Source organism: Haliaeetus albicilla, chromosome 24 (genome assembly GCF_947461875.1).
Source record: "Haliaeetus albicilla chromosome 24, bHalAlb1.1, whole genome shotgun sequence".
Taxonomy (NCBI): Eukaryota; Metazoa; Chordata; class Aves; order Accipitriformes; family Accipitridae; genus Haliaeetus; species Haliaeetus albicilla.
In genome coordinates, this window is record NC_091506.1 from 3,581,330 (window position 1) to 3,598,361 (window position 17,032).

The 17,032-nt window shown below is 37.7% G+C and overlaps 1 protein-coding gene across 4 annotated transcripts in view; it reads right to left on the reverse strand.

Moving 5' to 3' along the window:
* Positions 1-17,032, reverse strand: part of CNTN6 (contactin 6) — a 152,933-nt gene that overhangs the window by 95,978 nt on the left and 39,923 nt on the right. The window lies entirely within an intron of this gene.

Genomic DNA, 17,032 nt, shown 5'->3' on the forward strand with positions numbered 1-17,032 from the left:
ATTTATTCATCATTTTAACTAGAATCTGTATCCTGTATCCTGTATCTGGTGACCGACAGAGTCTAATTACAGCATGTAAACACAAGGGGACAACAGACATGTGGGCTGGTGTGAGACCCATTTGCTTCCTCAACATCTCAGAGGTTCCTGCAAGGAGAACTTTCATGGACATTAAATGATTTTTTCAAAGCTATAACAGAATACTAGTGATAGAACAAATAAATGATCCCAGATCCTTGAATAAAGCTTAGCAGCTGGACCATTCTCCAGTTCTCAGATGTCTTACATGAGTCCAAGAAAGTTTGCAGTACAGTTGCACAGCTGGGAAGAAGAGGTATTAACCCCAAAACCTGGTTGCTCTACAGTTGTATTCTGGAAGCAACGTAAATGTGGGCAGTAATCATGTCTGATTTTATTCACTTATTTTATCTGCTTGTTGGTAACGAGAGAGGGAAGGTACAACCTATTTCCCAAAGGCTTCACCGCACCTTGTGTCATTGCTTCAGTCCCCCAGTTGCCAAGTGCAATCCTCTTGCTCTATAGCTCTGTAATTCCTTAGAGATTTTCTCAGCTGCTACAGATAGGTCTTCCTCTACTGACACCAGCAGAGTCTCCTCCTGCATCCCCAAAGACGATCTGCTGTCCTGACGCATTAACTCAGCATGCACCCCCAGGCAGTTCCCCAAGCTTCGTCCCAGCCAGGTCAGCCCCGGCTGCTGGCACCCTGTCAACCCAAGTGCCTTCTGCAGGGCTATAAGCAACCACACAGGGTGCATGTCAAAAATCAGATCATCTGTATCTGGTACCAGCTGTCTACATATTCATCTCCCTTCATACTTTTCAACCACTTCAGTCTGTTTCCTCTGAATGTTAAAAAAGCCAGATCAGCATTGTTGTCAGCTTTCATCTTTTTGTGACACTTGCTATTTTTCTGAGAGTCCTAATCCTGGAATTGTATGAATAATTTTTATCGGAAGTAATGACAAGATAATATTTAATTTTTTAAAATATCATTGATTTTTAATCTTTATTTTATATCTGAAATACTTTTAACTAAACCAGAAAAGTTAACAACCCCATCTTGCTAGGAGTAAAATTGTTTGGTACTGATGAATGTAGTCAGACTTTTCTACTTCAGTGGATCTAAAGCAAAGAACATCTGGCAAAACTCTAGAGAGCAATGAACAAATGAAAATGTTTTATACTTAAGCTTTTTTGACCAGAAGCCTTATTAAGGATGGCATCTGATAATCACAATGTTTTCTACATATCTTAATCAAGATGCCCATTCCTATGGGTCTGTTAGCCCGATTTACACTGTATATCCTTCAGAAACTGAGAAAGTCAGCCCAGCTGTGAGTGTGTTCATGAGCAGTACCTGTGAGAAATAGCCTTCAAGAGAATTGGAGTAAAATTCAAAGTAGCAGTCAAAAAAGATTGATTTGTTTTATACCACAATAGCTATTTGGGTAGACACATCTCATTTTAAGAATATCTCATGTTATAAAGGAGGTAGCGTGGGCATACTAGAAAGAAAAAATACATCCTCTCAGTTTAGGATATAAAGTAAGTCAGGCTAGTAAAACAGCTGAGATGAGCTAGTGGTTTGAAGACAAAATATTAAACTTGGCTGAACATTTTATGTGATGTTACAAGTGACATAACAGACCATAAAATGCAGTAAATCACATAAAACCTATCAATTTCCATAACTTTTTCATTCTGTTAAACTTTGCAGACTATAAGCGAACTTAGAGTAGACTCCAAATATTTCATGACTTATCCATAACTAGTGGACACAGGTGAAAATCTCAGAAATTATGAAGCAAACCCAATGAAAGAAGCTGTTGCTCAACTACATTCAAGACATGATAGGGCCTTGATGTTTGCTTTTGGTGGGGTTATTCAAATACCTAAAGATAAGCCTGCATTTCAGCCCTTACTTCTGCCTAGAGCTTAAATTAATTTATTTTTTTTATTCTTTATATTGTGGTTCTGCCAGGGTTCTTTAGTCATAGAGCAAGGTGCTGTAGGAAAAATGAGTAACTCATATCTTACAGTTCCACCTTTCTGATCAGAAAGGTTACACATCTCCCAATATTGACTGAAGACCCCAAATTATTTTTCCTTTATTTCATACTTTCAGAATCAAATGATTGTAAAGTAAACCAGAACTATTTCTATTTCTCATGGTAGTCTTTCTTGTTGTGGGGAGTAGGGGAGAAGACAGTTTGTTCAGCAAACCATGCAAGGCAAGACAGAATGTCTCTCAGAGATGGTGGCTGGATATAGTTAAATAATCTTTGTTTCTTTTCCTGCTACTCTTCTATTTTTAATCCCTTGACAAATTTTAAGACTTCTTTTTTCACTGTTTCTACAATTGATCCCTTGACTTGTCTTTTCTTTGGTAGGAATTTTCTTCCCTTCTGGGTTAATTTACTTAGCCTATTAGTCATTCTCGTTACCTTCCCAGAACTGCCAGTGAAAAGCTTTTCTAAAGCACCAAAATGACCTAGGGATCATTGCTCCATTTTTTAAATCAATGTAGCTGGGTGGGCCTGAAATTAACAGTGGTGAGCTACCTGATGTACATGAAAATCCCTGGGTTAGCTGATAAAAATGTAAATATTTTGGTAAATCTGGATTTAAATTCCCATGATGAGTTCTAAATGGAATTTAGACTCATTTGTCATTTGCAGACTTTTGAACATCTTAGTTCTTGTATCCCCTTTCAGTGTCCTTAATATAACAGACCCTTATCGTGGTGAATAAGGACACAATAGTTCACATGCATCTTAACAGCTCCTTTACAGTAGACACATTGCAGTCCCTATCACAAAAATATTGTTCATGAATTTTAGTAAAGGTGGTTTCCTGCTGTCATTTTGTTTTCTCTTTAATATCCTTTTCTTGCTGCCTGATCTGCAACAGAGAATAACACCAAATCTCTGAGAAATGATGTGCACTTTCAGAGCCAATGGTGTACTGTGAGTCCATCTCTTATTTATAGAAAAGGTCAGGCTGGTCACTTCTAATTTCCTGATGCATCCTTCTGCATTTCATATAGAGAATGGCCATATATTTCTCCCCCATTCTCCAGATTCAATCCCAGTCACCATGATTTCTCCAGAGATACATGAGACAAATGAATCTTTGTAGGACTCTTTACTTTTGTTAAGATTTAAATAATTAAGATTTTTTTAATCTATTGGAATATGAAGATTTGATTAAATGTATCATTTTCATACATGAAACTTGTGTGTGAATCCTCAGCATGGTGCTTGAAAGCAAATATAAACTCTTGTTATGAAATGTTTTATAAGAAGTTAAAATGTATTTCTTTATGATACCAAATCAGTTTGATCTCCATAAAGACCATAATTATGCTAGTCTGAATTAAAATCTAAAGTATGAAATGAATCAACATTCCTTTATTCGTTATGTGATACTGTCTTCAGCCAATATAGAGATTAACACAGTGCCAACGGAAGAGGAGGAAGCCTATTTTCTTCATAATTATGTATCAGCAGAGGATATCACAGTGCTTTCCTCTCATTGCTTTATGGGCAATGGTTACTTATATTGAGCTATGATTTTCATGTCAGATGTAGTCAAAGAGGTTTTGGTTAGTCACAATAAATATTTAAATGCTTATACACTGTCTCATCCAGACAAGGAGAACGAAACACAAATCTGGAGCCCACACTTAATCAACTTAATTTCCAGCCAAATCCTTCTCCCTCTTCTTTCCTGTTGTCTGACTCTGGCTGGCTTCATATTTAGCTCCTTATGAGGTATCTGCTCAACTGGAAATGCTAGGCAATACAGCCTGAGAGCAATTTAGGCTGGCCAAGTCATACAACCTGAGAGCAATTTAGGCTGGCCAAGACCCAGCCTATAGCATATGTATAGATAAATTAGTAGGCCAATATTGCAAACCAGCTGACTTTTTTTTTTTTTATCCCTTTCCTACCACAGATTTTCCTTTCTATTATGACTTTTTTTGCAAAGTGGAGTCATAATTACTGTTACTCAAAACAGATCAGTAATATCAGATAAATTCTGTCTGGTGAAACTGAAGGTGTCCTAGAAACATCATGCTCTGTTTGCAGAGAAAGACCACATAAGGCTTTATGTTTGCCTATGTGAATCAGCTCTGAGCAGGCAAACTCGAGAGGATTCATTGCTTGGGGACCAGAAATGTACAGTTCTGTTGGTCTGAGAGCTCCAGACTCTGCAGTATTTGCAGCTTCCTTGATTATTTCTGTTGCCACGATGTTTTGTGGAGCTGCTCAGAGATTAGGAGTCCTTCATGAAGCTGTAGAACAAGGAGCTAGAGGTCCTGCATTGAAGAATCCCAAATAAGTGATGGACTAGGGCAGTTCTTTCCTTGCTTGGACTCGGGCAGTAGGCATGGAGAGGTCACGCTGCTGCCAAGGCAGGTATGTATGTAGCCTATGTGTGTATCCTTACTGAAGATCATAAGAATAAAGAAGCCAGAATGATGGTAAAACCTATACTCTAAAAACCTTTTAAATGCAAAACTGCTATAATTCACATAAGCAAACCAGATAAGGAGGAATTTATCCAGGCTATTAAGTTCCAGGAAGGCTGTAAATTCCAGGGGTAGTAAGTTTCTAATGAATCTTTCTTAATGTGCCTTAGATGGAGCCTCATATCTGATCCAAAACATTAATATGACTTTATGGGCCAAAGATGACACCTGATTAAGAGGCCTCTTTTAAATCAGCTTGATAGTAAAACGCCTGTCAGTTCTAGCAAAAAAGATGGGACAGGTGAGTTAGAGACTTCCCCCTTGTAATGACAGCATGGGTAGAAAAAATAGGAAAAATCCCAAGTAACTTCAAAATCTGTTTAATTTTCTTCACAGCTGAAGACATTGGTAAGTTTTAATTGGAAGAGGGGGAATTTATAGGACCCACAGATTTTTAAATGTGGAGTCTTTCCCTGCAAATAACATTAGGGCTTTTGATTGAATCTTGTCAGGAGCAGAACGGAATGATTATTTTCCTCATCAAAAGCCTGGACCAGATAGCTCAAGGACTTTAAAAGGAGCATGACAGATGCAAAACGAGAGGTAAAGGATGAGACCCTGTTTGCTAACAGGAAAGCATAAAGTAACACACATCAGTTCAAGGAATCAGATATTAACGCTGAAAAGAGAAGATAGGAAAAGCAGAAGCAGGAAAGGGATATGAAAGCATTCTGTAAAAACAACTTGTCAGTAGTACAGGCAATGGGAGGCAGGCTTCCCTCCTCTCTGTCTCAATGACGTTCCCTTCTCAATCAGAGCATGAAGCAGGAGACGTATACAGAGAAAGGGAGATTAGAAGAGATGTTATAGGTTTGAGCAGGCAGAAGCAACCTAAAGCCTGTAGGATTTTCCCAAAGGGCCTTCAACTTTCATGTGTTTTCTCCCTTCAGACATTGATATACAGAACTCCAGAGACACAGGGCTCCTTTCAAGTTTCAGCTTCTATTGAAAAAGTCAAATTGGGAGTAGTGGTGGAATTCCACGTTGTCTCTGTCATCAGACACCAAAACCAGAAAGACACTTAGCTAACTGATGTAGGGAGAAAGGCAGGCATTGAGGAGGTGCGCAGGGTGAAGTCCTGGCCCTACTGAAGTCACAGAAACTCTCGGTAATGTATTGAAGCTTGGCACTCGAGCCCAAGTTTTATGTACGAAGCTGTCTCTAAAATGACAGTCAACAGTGCCAGGCGTCCCTTTCATGTGGGACACAGTAGGCTAGCAATGCCCCTTCCTTGCAGATTTAAAAAATAGCAAGGGTAAGCAGATGAAAGGAGGCCTAGCTGTGAACCTGCGATTTCCCAGCGGCGGGGGAAATCCCGTCATTTGCAGCCGTCACCCCAAGCGCCTGCCTCGCTTTGTCCCCTCTTCCCACGCGTGGTGCGTGGAGGTTGCCTACGGCTTACCCAGATTTGAGTTTGGAGACGTAACTTTCAAGACCAGAATAGTTAGGGCTCCTCCAGCCCTGGCAAATGGCACAGAAATGTTAATTGTCTTCAGTGAAAACAATTCTGTATCCCCTAAATTTTATTGCTGGAAAAATTATTCAAATATTCCAGTATTTTTCCTAATATTTAAACATAACCTGTATGGTGGTATAAGCAGGGTGATCTGAGGCTAATGTGGCAAGCAATGCACTCAGGTTGTATACTAACTGCACATTTTCCTGAAGTACTTGGGTGTGTAAACAAATAATAAAAGTATAAAATACGACTTTAATTACTAATATAACCAGCTGTCAGGATTGCCAGAATCTAGCGTATAAAATTAGAGTGTAATATATCACAAGTAATAATTAAGGGAATATTATGCAAAACCTACCATATTCTTGAATCGTGAGCCTTTTTCAATTAAATATATATATTGACAAAAGATTTTGTCAAAATGTGTTTTCAAACATTTTTAAACAGTTCTATTATGATAACCAGTATTGCTTCAACACTTTGAGCTAACTTTCTGTGAATATAATTGGGTATCAGTGAATTTATTACCTGTCTGCATTTTGGTCTAACAGATACACACATTCTAATTCCAAAATATTTAACGATAGATCTCAAAAAGCCAAAATGCGATATTTCTCATAATACCATACTGAGTAGAGCAATCAAACTCTTCCTTCAGATTTACGTGATACTAACTGCATTCAATACAAAAACAAAATATTCCCTAAAGATTCCAGACCAGAAGTTCAAGCTACAGTGAAGGAAAATTGCTCATAATTGATGCATTCTGGATAGCATTCAATGGAGCTTCACTAATTTACACTTTTGGCTACAGATGAACACAAGTTTATGAACAATTCATTGTGGAGATACGTGTAAAGGTACGATAGCCTGAATAGGTATAGGGGCTATAAATACACCAATGTGTGAACTGTATTAATAATGTAATATCTTATGAAAAATTAAAAAAATGTGTGAGTAACAATGCTAGAATTACTAACTGTGCATGACTTCATTGGCTTTATAGAAAGATATTCTGAAGACTTTTGTGCTATTGTGCAAGATGTAGGCAAGATAAAGGAAGCCTTTTCATTTGTGCAGGTGATTTGTTTTATGTCATGAACTTGGTCATGTCCTTCAGATACAGAACTATTGTGGAACAGACATCTAATTACGGAGACAAATATCCACAATGAAGTTAGAGGGATGTGTCTTTATGATGTATAGTAATCCTGACGTGCACTCTTCTCAATGAAATTTCATTAGTTTTTGTGTTACTAGGCAAGATGAATAAATAATAATGAACCTTTTCCAATCTACTGCACAAGCATTTTGTTCGCTGTAATTTCAGTTATAAGTGAGACCTAGATTCGATGACAGATACTGTTTGCTGCATTGTACTGTTGTAATATTCATTTGGCACTGTTGCCAAACTGACTGAAGGCTTAATTCAATAATTTACAATACAGGAAAAGATAACAGCTATATCATTTAATATCCTGCCAGTTAAATAAATCCAGCACTTTGTTTCCCTGTAACTTTTTTTTGTGCAAAACCTAACTGTGCTTTACTGTCTTAGGAGGATGATGATTAATTAAGCTCGGATAATTTTTGCCACTGCTAGTGTTGATCAGCTCTGGGGTTTTGGGTGATGACTCCAAAACTCCATTGCAACTATTGATAGATGCTCTGTAGAAGGGGGAGAGAGTGAAACACTAGATTGAATGAGCATATAACAATATGGCAAGCTATAGTTCTGCTTATACTCAAAATGAAAAAGAAAAAAAAAAAGAGGTCTGTGAAAATTTCTTCCAATCTTAAAACTCCATTTCAGACCCACTTCAGTCTTTTCATTAAACATCTTGCTTTGCAGCCCTGTACTCCCATCCAGTGACTCTGGAGACAGAGGGAGACAACAGGGAATTGCTCCATTGCCTCCTTCCTCTAGATCCTGAGCAAGCCTAGAGGGAGGAATAGTTCTGTCTCTCTTTTCTCTCTTTTTCTATCTTAGGATAAGCCTTGTGAGTGGTTTCAAGGAGTTAGACTGAAAAGCCTTACTCCTCTGCACCCCTGTTCTTAGCTAGCCTGAGGTATCTGGGATGATCAAGCCTTTTAATCCTCAAGTTCTTTTACACAAATCTTCATCAGTTTTCATGGCACCCTTCTTCTTGCCCCATGGTAGAAAGACTTGGGGAATCTGTTGGAAAAGTACTATCAAATACAACTGAATTTACTAGGACTTTTTTTTTTTTTTTTTTTAGTTTTAGTTTATTTCCCCAGTGCAACTGTAATTTCAGTATAGCAAATATGCAGCAGACTGATGAATGCTGAGTTTGGCTCATGTTTTTATGTTAGGCAATGGATCAACCCCTACTGAACAAAGTATAAGCAACTGATACTCCATTTTTTCTTAGTCTTCTCTGTGTGTGAAACACGGTACTATGTAACATATTTATCCTATACTTACTTGTGTATATAAATGTATAGTGCATATACATCCTCTCAAGCACTTACACAGACATGTACTCACACACACTCTATAGGGAAAGAGAGAAGAGATCTGCTAAGAATGTCTCTTTGCTCTTCTATTTATATTGACTGCATACTATCCAATAAATTATAATTGGTATATTAAATACTTTGGTGTTTGAAAACCGTACCAGTTCAGTGTACAATAGGTACTGGATACTGATGACAGCTGCATTATTTTTAGGCAGATAGTTAGTAGCAAAGATCCAGCCACATTGGAACGAAAAAGAAATTATGAAAAAGGCTAGTCTGCAAATACTTGGAATATACTAAAGCAAACAATGATTCCTCTTTTGTTTCCAGAGGGCACACTTCGTAATTCCCATTTATGTTCAACAGGAAACATGTTGTAATGTGAAATAATATTTTGGTTTTTGCAGTATTATGAGTCCCAGATCTTGTAGAAAGCTAGATACAATCACCATTATAGGGGACTTAAATTGCAGGTGGATGTTTAAGCTCTGTGTACATGTTATTTAAATTTTGCTTATTTACTTTGAATAACTGGAAGGAAATGGCTGCTTCATAGATGCTTGCTTTTCCCACTAGCGCTTAAATAACAGACATGAATAAAGCTAGTCAGGAACTAGCTGTAAGAATTTGACATCAGAAATGATTTTGTGTGTCGATAGAAAGGTTTATATTCTGGAATAACACTTAGAAATAATAGAGATCATGAAGATAATAGAAAAACATGTGGAGAGAATTTATTTTTGTAGTCCAAATTACTACCATGGCAAAAATCCTTAGGACACAGGAAGACCTGATATAGAAATTTCAGGCTGCCACCTACTTCTTGCTTTCAGATGATTGATAACTTGGGAATAAAATCTTGGAAAATAAATCATCTTAAGCAATTAAGGTAATGTCAAACCAGGCAAGATTAAAAAGGTCTTTATTTTCTTACATATAATTGAAGAGGAACGCAAGAGATATTTATAACATTTTAAACCTAAGGCAGATCCTGATTTAAATTAGATTAATCAAGCAGGATATTATCGAAATATTTATCGTATTGACTGACTGATTTACATATGCTTGTCGTCACAGTATTGACATCTATTTAGTAGATTGAAACTAAATTTGGAACTTGAAAAAATAGTCTTTCTTGACCAAAAATCAGGTACAGTCCATTGCAAAATTGACTATCGGCTAGTGAAGAAACTCAAGGGTCAAGCAGAAATGTCTCTTCATTTTCCCTCTTAGCCTTTTGTATTGCCATACAAATAGGGAACAGCTGCCTGGTGTGTGGTGTATGGCACACTTCTCTGCTCCCAAGGGATTTTGCTCGATTGTGTCCACTATCCTGACTGGAAAAATCATCCCAGTTCAGCTCTTCTTTGAGCAACATGCAATATAGAATTCAAGCTATGTGCTATCTCTGCTCTTACAGTCTTCTTTAGGTGTCTACTTTTGGCTGTCCGTCATGTCATCAGTCGAATGCACCTATAATTTGAGCCAGCATGGCTGTTTTGATGAGGTGTACTTCCTTGTGCAGCATCACCTGCAGATCTGCCTCACCCTTAGAATATTTATGTTTCATTATTATTTTGGCATCCTGGCAAAAACATTCATGACTATCATATGCAGCAGAAGGGAAATAGTGATTTAAACAGTCTGTATCTCAGAAAAATCTGGTTGGGATTTCATGGAACATAACTTTACCATTAGAAACCTACTGCATTTCAGAAACCTGCTGAAAACAGTGAGGTGCAATAGCGCCCCATGAAAGGTCATCATAATCCTCTATTGTGGAAAATATTAGGCAACCAAAATATAATTAACATTGTATATTTTGTTACTGTGTCAAGCACTGAAAGCTCCCAGGCACTTTTAAAATAAATAGAATAAACGGAGATAAATGAAACTGAACTCTGTTGAATATCATCAACTAAGATCTGCTTTATTACTGGCAATTAAACAGTGAAAGTCAAAACACAAGCTATCATTATTACTCATTGATTAAAAACCAGTTAGAACATTGCGTTTCGAACTAACCTACCGCTTTGCTCGTTATGCATTTCAGCATGAGCAACAGCACAATATTTCAGAAATAATTAGGAACACAGCATAAGCGATCAGTGCTAATGTTCTTGAATAAAATTGCCAAAGCAAATGATTATAGATCAGCCAAAAGGCACTATTTGAAGCCATCATCTTTTGTGACTATTTAATATCTTCATGATGATCTTTCTCTGAGCAAACACAAATGAAGTTAAAGTCTTTTCAGTAATGGCATCCTAAAATTCAGCAGAAGCCACAAACGTAACTTTGTAAATGCTCGTTTTTTGGAAAATAACTGCTAGCAATTGAGTTGCTCAGGCAATTTTTGTCTGTAGTCTCTGTTTTAAAGGAGCTAATATCAACATTTCTGATGTATGGCAAGCTGGGAATGTCTCACTGTCAAATTACTGTTCTTTTCTATTCAAGTAAAAAATGACCTTTATCCGATCTAGTCTCAAAAAAATGACAGCATAAATAGCAAAACAAAACCCAACTGAAAGGAGAAAAAAACCCCACAGGCTGGTAGGGCTGCACTGAAATTCTGCTTTGGAGCAGAGACCGAAAGGGAAGGGCTCAGCAGGCAGGGCTAACCTGACCAGGGCAGGGCTTGGAGCCAAGTCTACGTGAAATGGAAAGGTTGCTGGCCATATCAGCAGGCTGAAAAACCCGGGGAAAATTGGAAAAGTGGAGAGACCTACCGTTATACCTGTAAGGCAGTCCCTTTTTTCCTTCTGATGTCGATGTTTGACATAATTTCAAAGCTATACTGTTATAAACAGCAGTAGTCCAAAATAGAGTTTTCTTCAGGTGTCGCTGTGAATTTTTCCTGAGGCGCTCACTCCAGAGAAAAGCCTGTAGAGCATGGGATGATATGCCACCTGGGGAGATTTTGTGTGATTTGTCCTCCTGTGTCTCTTGTGCATATGTTTCCAGAGGGAAACCAGAACCAGAAACGCTTTTCATAAGCAGATATGAAAAATCCTGTATCTCTGGTTCCTGCTCAATCGCCAGCGCCAGTTTAGCTGGCTGATACCTCATTACCCTCTTCGCTGTTTGCTTTTATCTCTACTTTCATCATTTGTTGTAATCTGGCAATTTTAAGAAAAAGGAATGATTTATTAATAAAAAATACTTCTGTTTTCATCTAGATCTGAAAAGCTGTAATTTCAGATCAAGTCTTTGCCTACGTTATCATCAAATTGTTTTGCAAAACCACTTTTCCAGCTGGGATTTACACTGATCCCTCTAGGCTACTGTATTTAATGTTTCAGGCACACATTGGTTTCTACCCTTGCCCATTATTTCATTTAAACTCCTTGTTTTTTAAGAAGCTCACAAAACCTAATCTAAGCCTTATGCCTTCTCCCCATCTGGAAACCTTACAGAAAGGACAGTATGAGTGCCGTCAGAAGAAATAAGTCCAGGCTTAGGACCTCCTTATCCTTATCTCAGTCCATTGAATTCCCTGTAATTTTGTACAATTTCAGTGCTTGGGCTGGAAACAGAAATAGAGATCAGGCAATCTACATTTTGAATAGCTTGATGGAAGCTTTAGTGTGGGGACAATAATGAAATGCAGGGAAAACATTTCATATGTATTACTTTTCAGTAATTTTTCTCTAATCCCAAAATCACAAAAATGCTGTAATTCTGCAGAAATCTTGCATACTTGGATTCCATATTTTTCCTAGCTACAGTAGGAACTGATAACAGGCTGCTAAATTACTGCTTAATAAACCACTAAATGAGTGCCATCTAAGATAACGGGGCATTAAATGACGACTATTCAGGGAAAAAGTAGAAGCGCAGAAAGAACTGCAAGAGGACTCTCTGCATAGAGGGAAATTGGATTAGTCATCTCATCTATGCTAGTGGTGAAATTCAAACTGAAGCAGATTTGAAAAAAAGGAAGGAGGCTTGATGTGCCAAAGGAAGAAGTACACTCAATGTAGGAGCTACTTCTCATCACGGTGAACTTGAGCTGGGGCAGAGAGTATTCCAATTATGGGGATAATGTGAGGAGTAAAATGTAATAAATGCAAAGACATAATACAATAAACTGCAAAGGCAAAATCCAAAAAGCATTAGATACATAAAGATGATATTAGAAATAAAAATAAATCAAAAGAGATAGAGGTGGTGGAGAATTTCAGGTTGTAAAGACAAAAGGCCAGGTGTTACTTGAATTCAGGCTCTTGATCCCCTGATTTCAATGGGGTTTAGGTATTTAAGTACCTGTCCTTCCCATAAGGGTTAGGGGCCTGGTCAAAACTAGTGGAAAGGCACCACAAAGGTCTAGGAGAGACTGCTTTGTTTCAGTCCATACATCACAGTCTGGTGTCATCCATCTACAGGAAAGGTTGTCCCAGAAGGCTGAGAACATATTTGCTTGACTTGTAGTAGTTGGAAAATTGCATCATCTTGACTGATACTTAATGTGCCTGCTGTGTAGTATCACCAGTAGAGTTATGACAAACCGTCTGAAGGCCATATTTCTGGGGAATGACATAATCAATGATAGATACTGCTCTAATTTAGGTAGGTTTAGTGTGCAGAGTTTTAAAGGAAAGAAAGTAGGGTATTGCATGTTTCCTCTCCTCTAGAATTGTATCCGACTGAATTTACAACATGTCTTGTTTTAACGCATGTATTTTCTGCTTGCTAGTATTTTCACGTCTCTATTATCTTGAAAACTATATGGACATTTTAGTAAAATGTCAGTGCGATATAACATATTGTTGTTTTATTATTTTGACTTGCAGTGAACATCTAGCTTTGGGCTGACAAAAGTGTTCTTTTCTCAACTTCTCTCTATAAATTAGTTATGCATAGGCACAGTGCAGTACTTTACACATATCAGACTGTGACATAAAATCTTGAATCAGGTTAGGTTTCCTTAAAATAGATATGAATTTCTGTTGATTTTTCAAATCATGTGGTTTAGATTTTTAGTCAAAACTGTAAACCCAAGCTATTTTAAGGCATAAAACGTGAATGGGGCTGGATTCTGTTCGTAGGATTTCATTCTTTTACATACAAATGTTAGGTGCTTACCTTTCAGGTCAGTCTTGATCTATAAAACACAGTAACATTTAAAAAAATTTCAGGACCTGGGCATTTAACCTGTGAAAGAATTAAATTCAAATCTTTAAAACTTTTGATCTGCAGCTATCTGTCCCTGGAGGTGTTCAAAACTTGTAGACATGCGGGTTGTTTACATGAAAGCTTACCCAGCTCCTAAAGTTGTACTTCTGTACATCTCCAGAAATTATAAATTTAAACATTATGTCATAGAAAGTCTTGAAAATAGATGTGGAATCAAAAATTAACCTGTAATCCAAATAAATTTCATGTGGTTTCACATTTAATAAGGGGTGCCTATTTATGATTTGTTATAAAAGGAGACTTCCGAGTGCAATAATAAAACCAGGTTTGTTGTTTGCTTTCTCTAATTTGAAATGTGTTTCAATAATATGGAGGTATTCCTGTTCTCTAGATCTCACTGCGTGCCTTTAGCATTACATGATTCTTCTTAGACTCTCTAAAGAGAAGACACTGTTGTTACCGGTCAGTAAGCCTTGCAAGCCAGTGGCATCTTTGAGAATAAAACCTGTTTCAATTTGTAACCAGATTGATATGATATTAAAGAGATGTTCCTTTTCTTTTGTGGAGTACATATGCACCACCATTTTAATTGCAACACCACACACAGTTGGGTATACTGTCAACTTATCTTCAGGAGAGGCTGGGGTTAATTTAGTGAAAAAAATAAATTAGAAGATGACATGTTATAGCTGATAAGGTCACTTGTCAGGCAAATATGAATTCGATATCTATTGCATAAATGACTACATTTTCTCTGGCCTAGAGCAAACTCTTTGTGTTTTGCAAAACCACAAATGTTTACAAGAAAGACGCAGAGAAAACTCTTTTATTTCTACTACGTTCAGTGTAAAGCAGAATAAATCTAATTAGAAGCAGTATTTGGAGCTATAATGTTATATTCTGATTTAAGTTGCATTATATCATCAGTGATTTCAGTAGCTTTAGACTAATATGACTGAAATATGAATCTGATTAATGCTCAACAAGATGTTACTAGAGATTAACCCCTGCAGTTTTTTTCACATTGCCTGTACCAGTATACATTTTTTTGTAAGCTGTAGGAAAAGTAATCAATCATCAAAAACTATTTGGCATAAGTGTATGAAGTGAGACAATATTAGAGGATGAAGAAATTGCATTCCATAAATCACTTTCATGTTGGTGGGGAGGCCATCGAAGCACGTGAGTCAAAGTTTGGATAGATTTTACTCTAAACTACAAAGTCATTTTCCAGGGTGAGTTCAGGGCACAGTCAATGAGATGGAGTCTGTACTGTGGTTTGGGAGGAGTGGCAGCCTGGATATCTGTTGGGGCAATGAAACAATATAAACAAAAATCTGTCCAAGAGCACACAGCAATTCAGCAAAGGGGAAACCGATTCCAAAGGACAGTGTTCTCTGCTTTTATAACATGCTTCTATTTTCCAAGGCAATTCTCCCAAATGATAATGAGCTTTGCATCTGCTTTTAAGGAAATCCAGTGGCAAACAATATACCCATACACGAGATCAATGCATACAAATAACCTACCGTGCAACAAAGCTCGGTAATGATGCCGAAGAGCCTGAGCCCCTGCCTGTCTGAGAGAGCCTTCCTCCATCAGATACATGGCAGCTGAATAGAGCTGGGAGAGGACAGGAAAGACAACGTCTCCCATGTGGGTTGGAAAAAAGGAAGGTGAAGCTGGGCAGGCAAGGCCAGCAACGCGAGGGGCTCTGGGTGGCATTTGCAGGAGGTGAGCTGTGACTGCGGACCAGTCTGTGTACGCCTGTAACACCACTGGTGACTGCAGCTTTCTTGGTATTGTCTGCCTCGGTCCCAAATGCAAATGAACTAATGAAGATGCAGAAATCAAATTTTACCTAACTATGGCACTGGTGTGCACATGTAAAGTATGTGTGTGCACACGCATGTGCGCAGAACGGCTCCAGCATAACAATTTCAGTACAAATATCTGCTACCTTTTTACACACCAGTAAAATGATTACAGGATGAATTGCACAGAAGTAAACAGTGTTTCTGATTTTCCTGGATCTGTATAACATGTTTGCAATATACAGTGTGTCAGATGTCCTATCACTAAAAAAGAATCATACTTACTCCAGACATATATCAATATGCCCCCGAAGCCATTAACGCGAGTTTTCACTCATGACTTAAGAATGACCTTTTTGTGTCTTCTGGTTTTTTGGGAGCAAAAGTGAATAATGTTCCCACACAAATAATGAAGTGATGTTGCTTATTCAGAGAAAATGTTATCCCAAGAAATAGTATGATAGATCTGATCTTATAGACAATCATTCTGTGAGGAGAAGATATTTTAAAGCTATGGTGACTTTCCTTGCTGATATCTTGAATACTTGGATCACTTCAGTAATCTTTCACTTTTTGCTGCAAACCCTCCTTCTTCTTCTGTACCCACTTTGGAACCATCAAGTACAATTATTCTATCTCTAAGGACTTCCAGGCCGGCAGTGAAAGGCGCATTTGTCATTACAAAAATATCTTTGTCCATGAGAACTTTTCATTCCTACCAACAGCAGCTCACACCACGGCAAAGCTCACAGGAGCCTTGATTAAAAGACCTGACTTACGTTAAGTAGAAATGAATGACTTACAGGTAATTATAGTGGGCTGAAAAGCAGGAGCATGATGTTTGGAGCTAAACAATGTCACAGATAGTGCCTTAATTAGCAGCAAAAGTGATTTAGCAGAGTAATATTCTAATACCAATTCAATTGCTACAAATTATTAATAACAATAAGCACAGAATAACCAAGATCCACTAACAATGAGATGCAATATCTGTCAGAGGAAAACATAGTGCCCCTTTAATAATGAGATTGTAATTAGAATAGAACAATAAAGCATATATTAATATTGAACAAAGGACAAAATACCATGTTATTATGCTATGCAGGAGGAAAAAAAAATCCTCTTGCCAAAATTCTAAAAGCATCTAAAAATCAAATATGTAAAAGTAAAGGCATAGAGATTAGGATTAAAGTCTGTAAATTTACCTCTTGCTGCAAGCCTGGTAGGACTTTAGACAGCTTTCTCTTTAGGCTGCCCTACTAGGACAAGGATTGTCACCTCCAGGTGGACCTTGCACAGAGAGAGGGAAGCAGAGAGACCCAGAGAAGTGGGGACTGCAGGTCTCCTGTGTGTCTGAAGTCTACCTCCACATTCAGATGTGGCCTTCTTACTTGCTCCCCTCTCAGCTCCTGCAGAAGAAGCCCTAGAGAGCCTTATCTCTGTTTGGATACTAATTATGATAACGATGCCGTCAGCTAAAGCAATTACTAACATAAATCCTGAAATGGTAGGTGTAGGTTTTTTCTCCAGTTCCTGAAACTGTCTAATTCCATCAGAATTAAACATTGCTTTTAACTCTTTTTTTTT